The following is a 16485-nucleotide window of genomic DNA, read 5'->3' as shown; positions in this document are numbered from 1 at the left end:
CATCAAAGCTTTTTCCAAAACTATTGTTCTTTTATTAATTTTCAGAATAGCTGGTCAATTATTCCTCTGTAAATTTTAAGCATTAGTTTAGCCTGGAGGTTAAGCAGAGCCCACGACAGCCCCTGTTCTTATTTAAATAACAGTTTTAGTAATAATAAGAATAGAAGAATGTCCCACAGGCCAATGTCTGTCTGTGTCAATATCCTGTGACTGCCCCTTGTCTGTAGTGTATCCTTAGTAATGACCATAATGCAGGAAAACCCTGCAGCGATACTTACCCCAACATAATCCTCCAGCTTCCAGCAACCTGCAACTTCTCAAACCACAGGTTGTATCAGTGTGTTTAATCTCTCCCCTTCCCTCCTCTCCTTCTCAGGCAGAAATCAGATTCAGGACAACATACAGGTAAACCAGTTGCTCTACCATGAAACAACAATCCTTGGGGTTCGGGCTGTTCTGTATTCCCAGCTGCAGCAACCTCCCCTGAGATTTTTGGGGTTGGTTGCAGTATTTTCAGAGTGCTACTTTGAATCCATCTTTTTTTCAGCATCAGTTCTATGCGAGACTGAAACAAATAACAGATCCCATCTTCAGCTGGATCTGAAGGAGAGCTAATCTCACAGGTATGGAACTTCTTATGTTCCTAACAATATATTTTTTTCTTATTCTTCTCCCTCCACCTTTTCCCCTATCCTGATAGTATTTCTGCAGATGAAGACACTCATTCTAAACCTAGAGTGCAAGTAAAATGTACATCTGCAATCTCCAGCAAGCGGGTGATGAGAGAGAGACTTGCACTGAGAGCTTTGGGAACTATTTTTCAAATATCTATGCACCAGGTAAGACTAAATTAAAATAAAAATATCTTATACTTTGCTATTACTGTATCTTAAATGTTACTAAGAACACACTCATCTTCTTGGCCTGTTCTCTCAGGAAGACCTCACAGGCCTCCGTAGTATGCTGTGGAGCTTCTGTGGCAGGGTCCTTAGGGACCACCACATGTGAGAGAGGAGAAAGGGAAGGACACTTAGCGTGAAGATCCCATTTCTCCAAACTCTGCCTCTGTGTATCATCGCTCTCGGCAGTTCTCTCAGTCTCCTTTCATCCTTGCTATATCTTCTTCCTCTTCAAAACTTACTTAGAAATAAATTTTCCTTTCTTCTTATCATGAAAAATCTGAGAGAAGAGTATTTGTTGAGGTTGCTGTCTCAGAGGTTGAAAACTGCTGGTGGTGTGGATTACTAAAACAGTTGTGCAGAAAATTGAGAGAAACTGGCCAGTCCATGGAAGTCTTTTCCCATCCTCCGGCTGTGTCTGTCTTCCAAATTCCCCTGCAAATATGAACAATAGCATTTTCAGGACCATGGGGAAGAAGAAAGTATCGCGCTGAGGAAGAAAGGATGATCACCTTCTGTGTTCTTCACTCCCATGAAAGTACAGCGGTCACTGTGTCAGCCACCTCTCTGGAACAGTGTGAAGATTTATGGGTAAAGTCTCCTTTTCTTTCTGTGAGGTGTGTTCTGCCATTGCTGCTGGAAGGTGGAGTAGGAGAAGTAGTACACTGCTGTGTCCTGGGAATGGCTGCGAAGCAAACTAACGCTTCCCTTCTCACCCTTCCTCATCTTACCCACTAGCAGATGGCCACTAACCAAATGACCAGTCTTCCACAAGCCACGTTTGCACTCTTGGCACTCCTTATGCCAGAAGCAAGAAGTACAGCATAATTACAAATGTTGTAAAAACATTCACGTGCTAAGGCCCCACCATGTTCTTAACCATTTTTTCCCCTTTTCTCACAGTTTTCTTATATCTCTATTCCTGCTTGATGGCCTGTGAAATGGATATACAGGGAGAAACTCAGCAGAATATTCATAGTCACTAAGACAGTTTCTGACCAGCCTGGCTGAGCTGATAAAGCTTAACACTGATTTGCATGTTCTTTTCATTTCTGCCTAGACTTGTTACCTGCTAAAAATGCTGAAGGCTTTGCAGAACAGTTATTGCTTGAGGTGGCAGATATTCTCCTGAGTCACTCTAAAATAATCTGTGATGGAGAAAATGAAGTCCCGAACTTTCACTGCCTCCATCAGCTTCTGAAGGGCTTCAAAGGTTTCAACCTGGAGCTGTCTGACCTGCCAGAGCCCTTGGAACAAATACTTGCTGATTATAGGGATAACATAAAATGTGGAGTTAAAACAGGTCAGGTAAAGTAGCAAAAACATACATGCCTCATTGTCACATCACTTCATGGATGAGTGAAGTATTGATTCATGGTTTGGACTAGATTTCTATGAAAATCTGGGTTTTATCAAATGTGTGGTATATATTTTGTGGTAATTCTATATTTCCAGTAATGTTCATAACTCTCCGAAAAGGTTTTGTTACCATAGAAGACATTTGGTGGGAAGAGATGTACTACTCTGGGACCAGCTAACATACCAGAAGAGTTATTTAAGCTGTCTCATTTAGGGGACTCTGCATGGTCAGTGGGGAAAAAGAAAAGCTCCTAAAGACACTACTTTAAGTATTACTTCCTTACTTGTATGCTAAAGTTAGATATGTACCTATAAATGCAAGAGGAAAGTTCTACCCACCCACCCCTTAATGATAGTGTTATTTGAAATGGTAATGCTTTTGCAGGACTGGATTGGTTTTTGCATTGTTTCATTTTCCCCTCTTCATTAAGGCATTGTTTATGACTTGCTTGTCTGACTTCCCATGTCCATTTTTTCCTTTATATCTTCAGCTAGCTCGTTTGCTGTATTAGAGGCATTAAGTAGAGCACAGTCCTTACCTCAGCACAGTCCAAGAAGGAGCAGAAAGATGCAAAACCGTTTGGGTTTGTTTGGATATTCAAGGACATATGGAGTTCTAGCCCTAAAGGAAATAGGATGCTTCTGAACATCTGCCAAAATTAATAACTTCAGCAAACACTTATGTGTGATCCTAATGTAGATATTAAATTTAGTTGATTAATTTAGTTTTTTTTAATGCTGCCTAATGCTTTACAGCCTCCATTATAGCTTTTTCTCAGGAATGCCTGGCTTGCCCAACATTACCATGAAACATACTCTTTCTTGTGTCCCATATTGATTTCCACGTCCTTTTAAGTCATCACTTCACGAAAAATAGAGACTGTGCTGAGAAAACTATCTGTTACGCAGAATCTGGTTTACTTGCCTGTCATTTCAGGACATCCTCATTACTTCAGCCAACTTTCTAGCGGCCTTGACATCATTGGTCTAGCTGGGGAATGGCTCACAGCCACGGCGAATACTAACATGTATGTACTGTAAATAGCAGTCTCCTGTAGCAAGTGAAATTGTAGCAATTACTTCTATATCGTGACCTTCTGGTGCAGATAAACCCAAGGTGTGGTCATACACTTATTTCTCAACAGTGGTGGACAGCATCTGTTTAAAGTGTTCCTTTCCTGAGGATCTTCACTTCTCCCCTGCCCAGCAAGGGGCACGACACAATGGTACAGGCGAGACCTCGGCTCCGCCAGCGCAGGGCAGCCAGCTTTAGCCGAGACCCTTCTTTGAGGGCAGTGACTTCTGAAAGCCCTCACCATTTACTTCCTGCAGGACGTCTGCTCAGGGCATCCATGACTGTTGGCAGAAAGAACATTTGTGGCCAATTACCTTAAAATACCCACCTCTTACATTTTGGTTGATAGCAATTAATCTTAACATGTTTTGCTTGGGTGTACTATGCAGAAGAAATACGGTATTCCTCTGCAAAAGCGCAGAATTAAAATCTGCTGTTCATGCAGATCAAAACTTCTAATATCTCTGTGCTCTGCCCTGTGAAACTGTAGGTGCAGGACTAATACATGAGGAATTAATATTTTAGGATGTTTGACCTGAATTGGATAACTGCATGTAAGATTTTATTAACTGGGGATCACTATAGACCCATATAGGAGGGAACACAGCAGGTTCATCGAAGGGTGAATTGACCTACTGCCACAGCTTTACACAAAGAACCTCCTAAGAAATCTAAACTACAGTGTGTATGTGACTGGTTCTGCTATATTGATCTATACCTAAATCCCTTTCTTTAATGAATTCCCTGTAAAAGCCTCGCATACGTATGGCTATTTATATGTACGTATGTGTGTATATAGGTATATGTGCAATCACCCCCCCCAATAAGTCTTTGCAATATTATTTTCAGTATAAAGCTTGTTAAGTATTTGTCCTAAAAAAACTTTCTCTTTTTTAACCTCCGTGAAAGAATAATGAATAAAAGGCAGGTTTTTGACAAAGATATTCTGATAGGATTCAGGACTGAAAATACAGATTTCCGGAAGCGGGGAATGGGTCAGAATAGAGCAGAAATGGCCTTGAGAGCATCAGCAAATATGTTCTACTTGCAGAAAATTAATAGTGCTAAGAGATAGAATAAATACAAAGGAATAAAAGACAGAAGCGTGCTTTTATGAGAAAAGAAATGACAGGGTTAATGAGAGTACTTCCACAGTTGCTAAGGGAAACAGAGGAAAGAACTGATGGTTGCAGGCTTAGCTGAGGCACCAACAGGATATTCTTTCCCTCCTAGAATTATGCCTTAGATCCACAGGCATAAAACTCAACAGTTGTTTGTGATGTATTGGAGGGGAAGGCAATCTATGCTTACTTGCCTTTGAGGAAAGGTCTAGGTTTTGTCCTTTTCCTTAATTATTTTTTGAGATGCTGGAATAAGGTTTTACGTTCATGGAAATAACCACTGGTTTTCAGGTTTCAATTAAAAATACTCCTACCTCTTTTTCCCTATATGAATATCCTTTTAGCTCTTAGTATGTGCACAAAAAAATGGAATAAATCAGAGCAGAGAAATATGGATAATTATAGTATACACAATCCCCTTTGGAAAGGGTAGGTGGAGAAAGAAGTATGCAGAGTGTATGTATGTGATAATGTTTTTCTCTTCTTTAAGACTGTGGATGTGGTCATTTTTTAACTAGCAATGTTACTTTGCCTGATAATCTTTGAAAAGGCATTATGAGGCTTCTCATCTATGCTGTATTTCCTGATTAATATCAGACAAGGTCTGTAGACCCAGTCTATTAATTTTATTCTGTCTTGTGTTTTGAACATGTAAACAGTCCTCCTTCAGAGATGAGCTACTTGTATTTGGATAGGGAACTTTTTGCGCAAAGGAATGAAAATGTATCTCTGTCCCCTTTGACAGGCTGTAGTATAATCAGCAGGGTAAAAAATGCTACTGGTGTCATATTGTGTGTGAGATACCACTTTTCATTCCTGATGTTTGCAATTAATTTAGCCATGTATTTACTTCCTTTGCTGATAGCAAAGCCATTGTTTATAATTAATTTAAGTATCATTCTGATCATCAGGCATGCAAACATCACTTATTGTTTATTAGCCTAAATCATAGAATCATAGAATGGTTTAGGTTCGAAAGGACCCAGAAGATCATTGAGTTCCAACCCCCTCTGCCATAGGCAGGGACACCTCCCACCAGACCAGGTTGCCCAAGGCCATGTCCAGCCTGGCCTTGAACACCTCCAGGGATGGGGCCTCAACAACCTCTCTGGGCAACCTGTTCCAGTGCCTTACCACCCTCACAGTGAAAAACTTCTTCCTAATGTTCAATCTGAACCTGCCCTCTTCCAGTTTAAAGCCATTCCCCATTATTCTATCACTATGTGCCCTTGTAAAAAGTCCTTCCCTAGCTCTCCTGTAGGCCCCCTTTAGGTACTGGAAGGCCGCAATAAGATCTCCCCGGAGCCTTCTCTTCTCCAGGATGAACAGCCCCAACTCTTTCAGCCTCTTCTCATGGGAGAGGTGCTCCAGCCCTCGGATCATCCTCGTGGCTCTCCTCTGGACATGTTCAAGCAGGTCCATGTCCTTCTTATATTGGGGACTCCAGAGCTGGATGCAGTACTCCAGGTGGGGTCTCACGAGAGAGTGGAGTAGAGGGGCAGAATCACCTCCTTTGACCTGCTGACCACACTTCTGATGCAGCCCAGGATACGGTTGGCTTTCTGGGCTGCAATTGCACATTGCTGGCTCATGTTGAGCATCTTGTCAATCAGCACATCCAGGTCCTTCTCCTCAGGGCTGCTCTCCAGCCATTCCCTGCCGAGCCTGTATTTATGCTTGGGATTGCCCCGACCCAGATGGAAGACCTTGCACTTGGCCTTGTTGAACTGCATGAGGTTGGCTTGGGCCCACCTCTCCAGCCTGTCCAGGTCCCTCTGGATGGCATCTCTCCCCTCCAGCGTGTCTACCTCGCCAAACATCTTGGTATCATTGGCAAACTTGCTGAGGGTGCACTTGACCCCACTGACCATGTCACCGACGAAGATGTTGAACAGTACAGGTCCCAGTACCGACCCCTGAGGAATGCCACTCATCACTGCTCTCCACTTGGACATTGAGCTGTTGACTGCAACTCTTTGAGTGTGACCGTCCAGCCAGTTCTTTACCACCACGTGGTCCATTTGTCGAATCCATGTCTCTTCAATTTAGCGACCAGGATACCGTGTGGGACAGTGTCAAATGCTTTGCACAAGCCCAAGTAGATGACATCAGTTGGTCTTCCCTTGTCCACTGCTGCTGTAACCCCTTCGTAGAAGGCCACTGAGTTTGTCAGGCATGACTTGCCCTTGGTGAAGCCATGCTGGCTGTCACCAATCACCTCCTTGTTTTCTACGTGCCTCAGCAGAGTTTCCAGCAGGATCTGCTCCATGATCTTGCCAGGCACAGAAGTGAGACTGACCGCACTCTAGGCAAAGTTGTCCATATGGGGAAAAAAAAATGCACACAAAATGCCAAGAAGCCACCCAGAATGCTGCCTGAAGTTTCAGAGTTTCTTTTTCTTTCTTGCTTTAAAACTCAGCTTCTGATTTTTGTCCTCCAAATAAAATTCTTATTGCTGCATGTTACCTAATAACTGAGGTTAATGGTCAGTTTAGGTGGTGGTGTGATATATTAATCTGGGCTGGGTAGATTATAATTATTTTCTCTTGCATTCTGAGCTAAATTTATAGGACTTTGTTAAAGTTACAGACTTTGTTTTAACTAGAAAACACCAGTGCTTCAGTGTCATTTCTAGTAAGTCTGTATTGAATAAATTTACATTAGTTTGGTTGTAGCCACATATTTTAAAATAATTGAAAGGCGGAAAGTTCAATTAAAGGAAAAGCAGAAAACAGGTACTTGGGCTCTAGAACTAGGCAATAGCGCATAACTGTATCTTACAAACACCTCTCATAAATCTGTTTTCAGGTAAAAAACTGTATGTCTTTGTAATCTAATAGAACAGTGTGAACTAAGTAAAACTGATTTCAATTACATGCAAGTCCTCAAATAATGTAGTATTTTTGCATGTCATACAATTCAGTTTTGCCAACACAGCGCATCGTCCTCTGCGTCACAGGTGACAGACAACAGCCTGCAAGCCTTTCAGCAAGCCCATGCAAATACTTATGTTACTGGCTAGGAGCTGTGTCTGCCTTCAGACTTGTTTGGAGTTGTATGGAGAAGTGGGCTGGTACTGCATGATAATATCCATGTACTAAATGGACCTTATTAGGCAGTATTGGTTTCCTGACTGTGTGTCTTACAGGCCAATTTTGGTTAAAGAATTTTTAACTGTGTCTTTTAACACGCATCGGGTCCTTTTATATCCCGTCGCTGCACAGAGCATGAATTGACAGGACTGCAATTTTACCTTAAATCAGTACTTGATGGTTTGGGGTTAATGTAGTCACTCAACAATGAACCCCACACAGAGTGTCTCAAACGTGATGATGTGGCACAAAGCCTGTGCTACACAGTCCTGTGTTAATTTGCAGCAAAAATAACTTGAGGTATGGCTATGAAATGCTACAATGTTTCAGTCCAGGGAGTTATAGTTCACAGCTCCTGCATAAACGCAGTACATTTTGTAACATAAAAACTGAATGTGAACTACAGTTTTTAGAAGCAGTCGGGACAATCACAGACTGTATGGTGAACCCTTAACATGTCTGTCTATCAGAAATGCAGCATCTTTCTTCTCTGCAGAAAAGCAAATATTAGCTCTTTGTTCTTGCTAAATCAAAACCTCCATTTGATTTTTCTCATGCATCATGAAATACTCTTATAATAATAAAACAAAACAAAACAAAACAAAACAAAAACCAACCCAGCAAACAAACAAAGAAAACAACCAAACAAAATATGCCCTGTGTATACAGGCTTACGTGTGAAATAAATCCTGTGTTCACTATCATGGAGCAGATTCTTCTGAAGAAAATGGATGGAGGGAATTTGAAGCAGGTGGCATATTTTCTCCAGGTACGTAAAGCAAGGTAATTAACCCTGTTTATGCATTGTGTCAGCCTGTGAAGTCTTTTAGCCCTCCTTAATTGAGAGAGACTTTGTATATCGGGCTCTAGAGAAGGATGAGTTTTGGAGAGGGCAAAAAACCCTGCAGTAAGATAGGCAATACCTTGTACTTTTGTTTTAATCTCGAAGCAAGCAACAGTGGAACTGTTTTGAAGGCGGATAACTTTGGTTATATTTTTTAAATACTATTTGTAATTTCAACACAAATATTGAAAAATAATGTAAAAATGTGGTGAAATACTTTCTAAGCCTAAAAAATCCCAGAGAGGAGCATCTCCAGTTTTGGAGGTTTTTCTTCCATTGGCTATCAGAAATCAACCTCAATAGTACAAAAAAGGCATGAACTGCAGTGACAATGACTTGGGTGCAACAATTTCTTCCTCTTTGATGCTTTGGTGTTCTGCTAAAATGTAGGACTTGATGGGTGAAGGAAGAGGAAAAGGGTCAAATGGCCGAGGAAGTACAATTGTATAAATAACTGGGGGGGGGGGGGGGGGGAGGAATCCTTTACTTCCCATGTCCCAAAGTAAGTTTTCTAGCATTATCAAAACTGAGGAAGTACAGAATGGGCTAAAGAGTGGAGAGGGTCAGGTGGCAGACTATGAAAGCAGGCAACATGGGAAATGTTTGGAGAGTCAGTCTCGCTTCTCGGCGAATTCATACATGGTTGGAAGAGCAATGACAGCTCACTCTAACTGAGGATCCTGGCCCAAGATCTCCAAGAATGTAATGTTCAGATTTTGCAAAAGAATAAACTACACAAACTCTTCCTGTCATTTTCATGCCATTAGGTGGGACCATATCAAACCTCTACAGGGTTTTGCTGTCTTGATACAAGTCTTTCCCTGAGGTTAAAACTAAAGGCATGGTTGCACTTCTGCGTGTTGTGCTGTTTGTTTCTGAACATGTAGGGATCTCGCTGAAGTAAGGCTTTATAAATTGCCTGCCTGTGGCACATCATCAGTGAGGAGTGCTGTAATGCCTGTGCCAGAGTGCACAGCCTGTGATTTCTGAAAATCCCAAATGTTTCATAGCATGTGTGAAAAAATATTCCTAGTGATTGAAGAAACTCTGGTCCAAGATTTCAGCCTGTGGTACTATGTGCTTTGGAGTCTCTTAGATTATGACGTTTAATGTAAGCACCCACATCCTGCAAGTATTTGAACCTTAGATGATCCTTAAATCATATGATGGTCTACATGGGAGAGCATGGTCTGCATAAGCACGTAATCTAGAAATCACTGTTACCTGAAGGCAGGTCCCTGAACTGAGCCTCTTTTCCCGCTTGCTGCTGCAGGGAAGAGAAGGAGCAAAAATATCTTGCTGACTTGTATTAGCAAGTGATTAGCCTTATGGGCACACAGTGATTTTTAATTTTCTTTCTTTTTTTACCTAGTCATTGTAATTTTTACAATTTCAAAGAGTAGGAAAACAAGTACTTATTCATCAGCCAAAACCAAGTATGTCTGTTTTCTTTACAAATAAGAATATCAAACAGCCTTTTGTTCGAATTAAACATTCCATTTCAATAAAAAACACGCTGCTAATCTTGAATTTGATTAATTTTTTTACACTACAAAGACATAAAGACATTAGCAGAGAGTGACCTTACTTTTGAAAAAGTAATTGATATGTAACATGAATATCAGAATTAAGCGTAGGGGTATTCATGTATTTTTTTCCCGTGCTGATAATTAACTACTGCCAAAACTGTCAAATGGTCATGAACCCTGTGGTATGACCAAGTCCTTTTTTAAATTTATTTTTATTTTTTATTTGTCCTTTTTAATAATAATTAAGAAAGCCTTTGTTCTGGTTGTTTAGCAGGAGAAACACTCAGCCCTCTGTTATGAAGAAGTGTGGAGAGCGCAGCTCACCTGTATCAGGGGCAACGATGGGTGAGCACGTGGCCAGGCTGCTCCTACTTGTAGCTGTGTGGCACAAACAACGCACTGGTAATGCACACAGAGGGCATCTGGGTGACATTGCTCTGCCCTGCGGCCACTTTGGCCAAGCCATTGGGTGCTTGTCTTGTCTTCCTGCTGCAAGTACCTTTAAAGGAGCTGTGATGTGCTCTGAAAAGCTTTCTGGGGTTTGATCCCAAGCCAAGAAAGTAGGGTGGATCATGTGCCAAGTTGAATGGACTTGGCACTGAGCTGTCTGGGCCTGGCCTTCACCAAAGGTTAGGGAGAAGAGGGGTTTGTGAAAGCAAGCAAGCAACACCCTCTGGGTGTGTAAGAGCTGACACAATGGTCTCAACAACATTAGCAAAGCTGAGCATTTCTTCACCAAGTGTGAGAATCTGCCTGGTGGGACCAGGGTGCCTCACAGCCAGCTGGATGGCCAAGCTCTGCTGCCTTCTCCTGACTTCCCAGCCCTGCCTCAGGGACTCTCCCAGGACACCCTGCGGCAGCAATGGAGGTAGGACGGATGTGCCACTCACTTGTGACTGTTCACTCAACTCCTGCTGAGATTTTGGCTAACACAGCTCATGCAAAGGCCTGATGTGTGCTGGGAGCAGCACCATTAGGTCAAAGTGAGAGCACCACGTAGGCAGGGCAGGTGGCCAGACAAAGCTAAAGGGCTGTTATGCAGTCACTATGACCTGCAAGTTGCTGTCCATCTTTGCCTGGCAGTTTTGTCTGTCTGCTAAATTATGGAGGTGATATAGACTAAACCTCCTAGTTGGAAGGTAGAAAAAATCAGCTTAGCTAAAAAGCTTTTCAAGTGGATTCCACAGCAGCTGGACTGCTGAGGCTTTCATCCTTCCTGGTGTCATACAGGGTACGCCCACGCTGTTATGGACAAGGAAGGATGAGCACTCTCACTGTCGGTTAGGTAACTTTTTTTTTCCTCTTACGTGCATGTTATGGTTTGAGAAACTCATAACAATTTATTGCTGGTTACACAATCATTCTATCACCTGATGACCCCTCCCCACCTGGGAAGGGGAATCTGGGAAAAAAACAAGGAAACCCAGGGGTTGAAATATAAACAGATTTAATAGAATAAGAATACATAATTAACATTAATAGCACTAAAGAACCAATATTGATTCTGATACCAATACAAAATATACAAGGACTTTCCTCAGCCAATTCTATCAAGTAGGAAGCTGTGCACTCCCAGCAGTGGACAGCAAGTGTGGGACACTATGAGTGCTACGGCTTCAGGAGGAAGGGAAGGGCTCAGGGGTCTGGCACCGGGGCAAGAAGTTCTCAGGATGACAGCCATCAAGGGAGAGAGACACTTTGCAGCAAACTTTCTAATTTCTGTTGAATGTGATGATCATGGTGTGAAATAATCCTGTTGGCCAGCTTGGGTCAAGTGCTCAGGTCTCAATCCTCCTCATCCCTGCACTTGGTGAGCTCAAAAACACTGAGACCTTGAAAGGCACACACCATGGCTTGCTTTAAAGTAAATATTGTCACAAATTCAGACAGTAGAGCCTTCTAAAAGTGCAGTTTTTGCAAGTATTAGAAGAGAAATTAGTCCTGTGTAGCTCAAACCAGGACAGTGCACAAATTGAGTTATGGGTTGTGAGTTATGAAACCTTGTGACTTGAATGGTGAATAAGTGAATTCATGTGATAGATTAGTCTATGCAAAAGGGATTGAGCTGTTTGTCGTGTTTGTTTGTCATGTTTATTTCTTAATGAGCTCATGAAATGAAGTTTAAATGAGAGTATATTGTCCTGTAAATTTGAGATATCCAAAGGGACCGTGACAGCCGACTGGCTGCCTCCCTAAAAATGTTTGGAGAGGAACAGTGTGACCTTGTAGCTGTAGGATGGGGTGATGGTGAGTGTCACTCTGATGCTGCTGCCTCAGCTGTGGTTTGAGGATGTCATTTCGGAGGGCAATGTTTTTGTTTTACTTTTTGTTTTCACTGCGAAGGCATGAGATAAAACAGTTAAAGTTTTTAATAGTTTTAGTTTTCCACTTTAAAGTCAAGGATATTATTACCCAAACAAAAGCAATGGACAATAGTTCAAATAAACTTATTCCTTTATATTATACAAATCCCCTGATATTTGATTTGAGAAATTCTAAGCAGTTTTATATCTCAGTGCTTTCACCTATGGCTTTAGGACTAACTGCACTAACCATCACTCAAGTAACCAACCACTTAAGTATTCATGAGACAGTAAGTATTCATGATACAAATGTAGTGTTACTTCTATAATTTAAATGGTTAATGATATTGCATGGCTATATGATAGTCTTGCTCAATAATAATGCCATCATAAATGACAAGGAACATTCCAAAATTGCTCCTTCCTAGCCACTGAGTAAAACTGTTTAGTAAATTGCTCAGTACCGTGCATAAGTTAATTGTCTATGACAAAATATATGTATACACACATATGTGACCTTCTTATCAGAATGCATTATGAAACCATCCGAGGAAAAACTATTATCTTCCTACATGGCATGGTACAGTGTAGCACAACTGAATGCATTAGAGAAGACAGAAAGCTGCTCTGAAAGATGTGTTGCTCTTCCTGCTGAAGACACAAACCAACAGAACACTGGTGAACTTTAACAGGACTCCTTTTTAATGTTAGCATTTTAATGTAACTGAGTGACTGTTATGGTTGAGAGACCCATAACAATTTGTTGTCATTTAGACAATCATTCTATCACCCTATGACCCCTCCCCACCTGGGAAAGGGAAATTGGGAAAAACAGGGAAACCCGGGAACTGAAGTATAAACAGATTTAATAGAATAAGATTAGATAATTAATATTAACAGCACTAAAGAACTGATATTGATCCCACTACCAATACAGAATATGCAAAGATTATACTCAGCCAATTCTATCAGTCAGAAGCTGTGCACTCCCAGCAGTGACAGCAAATGTTGGACACCATGAGCACTACAGCTTCAGGAGGAAGGGAAGGCCTCAGGGCTCCAGCACCAGGGCATGAAGTTCTCAGGATGGCAGCCATCAAGGGAGAGAAAGAACTTTGCAGCAAACTTTCTAATTTACACTGAGTGTGACATTGATGGTATGAAATAATCCTGTTGGCCAGCTTGGGTCAAGTGCCCGGGTCTCGCTCCTCCTCATCCCCGTGCCTGGCGAGCTCGAAAACAGTGAGACCTTGAGACCCACACACCATAGCTGACTGTAAAGTAAATATTGTCACAAATTCAGAAACTAGAGTCTTCTAAAAGTGCAGTTTTCCCAAGCATTAGAAGAGAAATTATTCCTGTGTCTCTCAAACCAGGACAGTCATGCACAATGTATTTCTTCAGGACAGAAAGAATGAAGAGGAACATATACCATATGTGTGTGCGTATATATATGTATACACCATTAATATTTCGTGTATGCAAGAACACACATAAAGCTCCCTCAAACTTTTTTTTCTTTATACTTAAGAGCTATTATTCAGTGAAGAAAGTAGCAATGTTTCTTGGAATTGAGACAGATAATGTAATTGCAGTGAAGTGTAATAAAAGGTAAGACATGCCATGCCTATCAAGAATGTTTTGTTGTGCTTAACTTCCTCTGATACAGCTTGCCTTTGGTTCTGTCTCCTAACAGGAATCCTATTTTATAAAATGAACTCTGCCTGTCTTGAAGAAAATTCACTATTCATAAAAACAGGGTTCAGTTTTACAAGTTGTTTTCTCTAGGTCTTTCTTCAGGTCTTACCCTGTTCAGTTCAAGTAAAAAAATTACTGTTGTGCCTGAGGAAAAAAAAATGGAGTAAAAAGTATTGGACTCTGCTAGATATATTCCACAATCTCATTGCTTATTTGCCTCTGGGAGACGGTGAGAGTCATGGTGGCAGAAAGTGTTTTGGGCAGAGAATGGGACCGGGTGTTCTTGCCACCTTCTGTGCAAAGAGCAATGCGTTGCTCAGCCATTTCAGGAAACGTGGGGAAGAAAACCAATGCAGAATAAGATAGATTCCTTCTTTCTTACCTCAACTTTTCCAGGGGTGTGATAATTTTCCAGGTGCTCCTGTACGTAATACATTAGTTTTCTTGGGACAGTAGCAACCCAGGAGCTTGGGGTGGGGTGGAGGGTCCTTGCTCATATCAGAGTGCCTCCTTGGGGTGCAGGTGGGAGGGTGAAAGACCTACCTTTGCATTCCAAATGAAAGGATTTGTTCAAAAGGATTTGGGTGCACTGGAACAGATGATGGGGAAATGGCCTCTTAAGATAGGGCAGCCTTGGCTGCTGTCTATCTTCTTCTGAGCTTCTGTCCAAGCACCTGCTACCATGTTCAGCCTGTCTGAATTACTTTCGTTTTAGACCTCTGTTGTTTTGTTTAGAAGGTTTTCTTTCTTTTTTGTTTTTGTTTTTGTTTTTTTTTTTTTCTCACTGGAATGTGACCTTCTGTCCTCTGCATAAGACTAGTGGAACAGATGCAGTAGTGGTTTCAAGGAGAGGTTTACAGATGTATTTTTTTCTACTTTCTCTAGGAATATGTGCAGGGCTTTAGGTAACATCTCTTAAGAAAAAGCCTGAAGCAGAACTAGTTGAAGGAATACGTTAGTTGTGTTTCATTGAAGAGAACAAAAAAAAAGGAACACCCACACCACCTATTACTGAATTCTTTATTATTTCCTGGCATTGTCAAAATGCAAACTGGGAGACTTGTGAGGCGGAAACACCTCACCTTGCTCTCTTTACAAACTGTTTGATGCCTAGTGTGCTGTCAAATTCTGGCGAGAAGCATCATGAAACAAAATCAGGGGGCAGGATGAGGGGAGGTCTGTTTGTTTCTTACATCTTACATAATGGATAAGAACCAAGTGTTTGTGTTTAAACTTTGATACCTTTCTTCACATTTTTTTCTCTGCTTAATGCAGTATCTTGTAAAAGCTACATGGAACTCAGTTTGTAGTACCAGTATTTAAAAAGCAACATTCCTTTCCGTGGAACTCTCTACTTCAAGGTTTATCCACTTTTGCACAATTGGATTATTAAGGTTGAGATGTCCTAGGCATTTAAGAGGGCAACTCCCACCCCTCAAGACGCATGTTCCCACCACCCCGAATCCCAGAAGTTCAAAGTATCACTGTAGGTTCTCCTTGGCTCCTTGACCCCATTCATCTTTGAGAAAGCAAAGCAAACTGAAGAATTTCCAGATGGTATATTTCTCCCTGTTTTACTGCTCTGCAACATGGAGGATGGCCACAGTTATATGCTGTGTGGTCATACATGCCAGGCTGAGCAACCTGGTCTAGTGGAAGGTGTCCCTGCCCATGGCAGGGTGGTTGGAACCAGGTGATCTTTAAGGTCACTTCCAACCTAAACCGTTCTATGATATCATGTGACATGACATTGAGATTGAGAGGAGAAAGAAAATGCAACTGAGTGGTGTTGCTTCTGTCCAGGAAAGCATGAGGTGAAGGGGGATAAGTATTGTTGTCCCAGATCTGGGGGTTTTTACCTGGTGTGCAAGAAGACGATCAACACACAGAGCCAAGATATTTGTTTATTTCATGTCTGTGCAGAGACAGGTGCTAGGTGGTAACTCCACAAAGCTGGCACACCCGGCTAAAATTGCAGTAGGTATTTATACAGTTAAATTCATCAGCTACATCTAATATTGACGCCTCCTAGCCAGCCCTTGGCTAGCTTCTTTCTTGCCTCAACTTAACAGTCCAGCTCCTCTTAAATTCACTGCACGTGTTCCGAGAGTACAGGGCTTATTTGAGTAGGGGGCTCTTTTTAGCTAGGAGGTGTGGTTTTCACGTTGTAATGAGATTATTATGAGACAGCTTAACTTCAATGCACCAGTTAGGGGGATTTTGCTGACTTTACTAATTAATGTGAAAATGATACTGGTTCTCAAGGATGGTGTGACACTTCTCAAGAATGTATGTGATATATGTCTATAACTCCCATCCTTTCTTCCCTAGGTTTAATTGTCTCAGCACACTCTTAGAGTAAACAATGTCACCATAACCTTAAACCATCATTCACCAGTTCACCTCTTTGAGACTGTATAGAGGAGAGATTTATGCCTCTTCCTTATATTAGTCTCACTTTCTCTTTTTTTCAAAGTAGTGCAACATTTCCTTATACATTGTATCAGTACATATATACATACAAATATCAATAGTCCCACGATCCCTACTCCTACTAATTTCGTC

General features: G+C 41.5%; 1 pseudogene across 1 annotated transcript in view; it reads left to right on the top strand.

Moving 5' to 3' along the window:
- The first annotated feature begins 748 nt into the window (after window positions 1-748).
- Window positions 749-16485, top strand: part of LOC309686490 (glutamate decarboxylase 1-like) — a 29683-nt pseudogene continuing 13946 nt past the window's right edge. The window contains exons 1-6 of the transcript in view: window positions 749-839; window positions 1960-2202; window positions 3196-3286; window positions 8216-8319; window positions 9158-9273; window positions 13754-13833. The product of the transcript in view is annotated as a glutamate decarboxylase 1-like (transcript). The remainder of the gene's footprint in view (window positions 840-1959; window positions 2203-3195; window positions 3287-8215; window positions 8320-9157; window positions 9274-13753; window positions 13834-16485) is intronic.

This window comes from Vanellus vanellus, assembly GCF_965231255.1.
Source record: "Vanellus vanellus genome assembly, chromosome: 2".
In the NCBI taxonomy this organism is placed as follows: domain Eukaryota; kingdom Metazoa; phylum Chordata; class Aves; order Charadriiformes; family Charadriidae; genus Vanellus; species Vanellus vanellus.
Note: the sequence above shows the minus strand (reverse complement) of the source record. Positions and strands in the feature narration are given on the sequence as shown.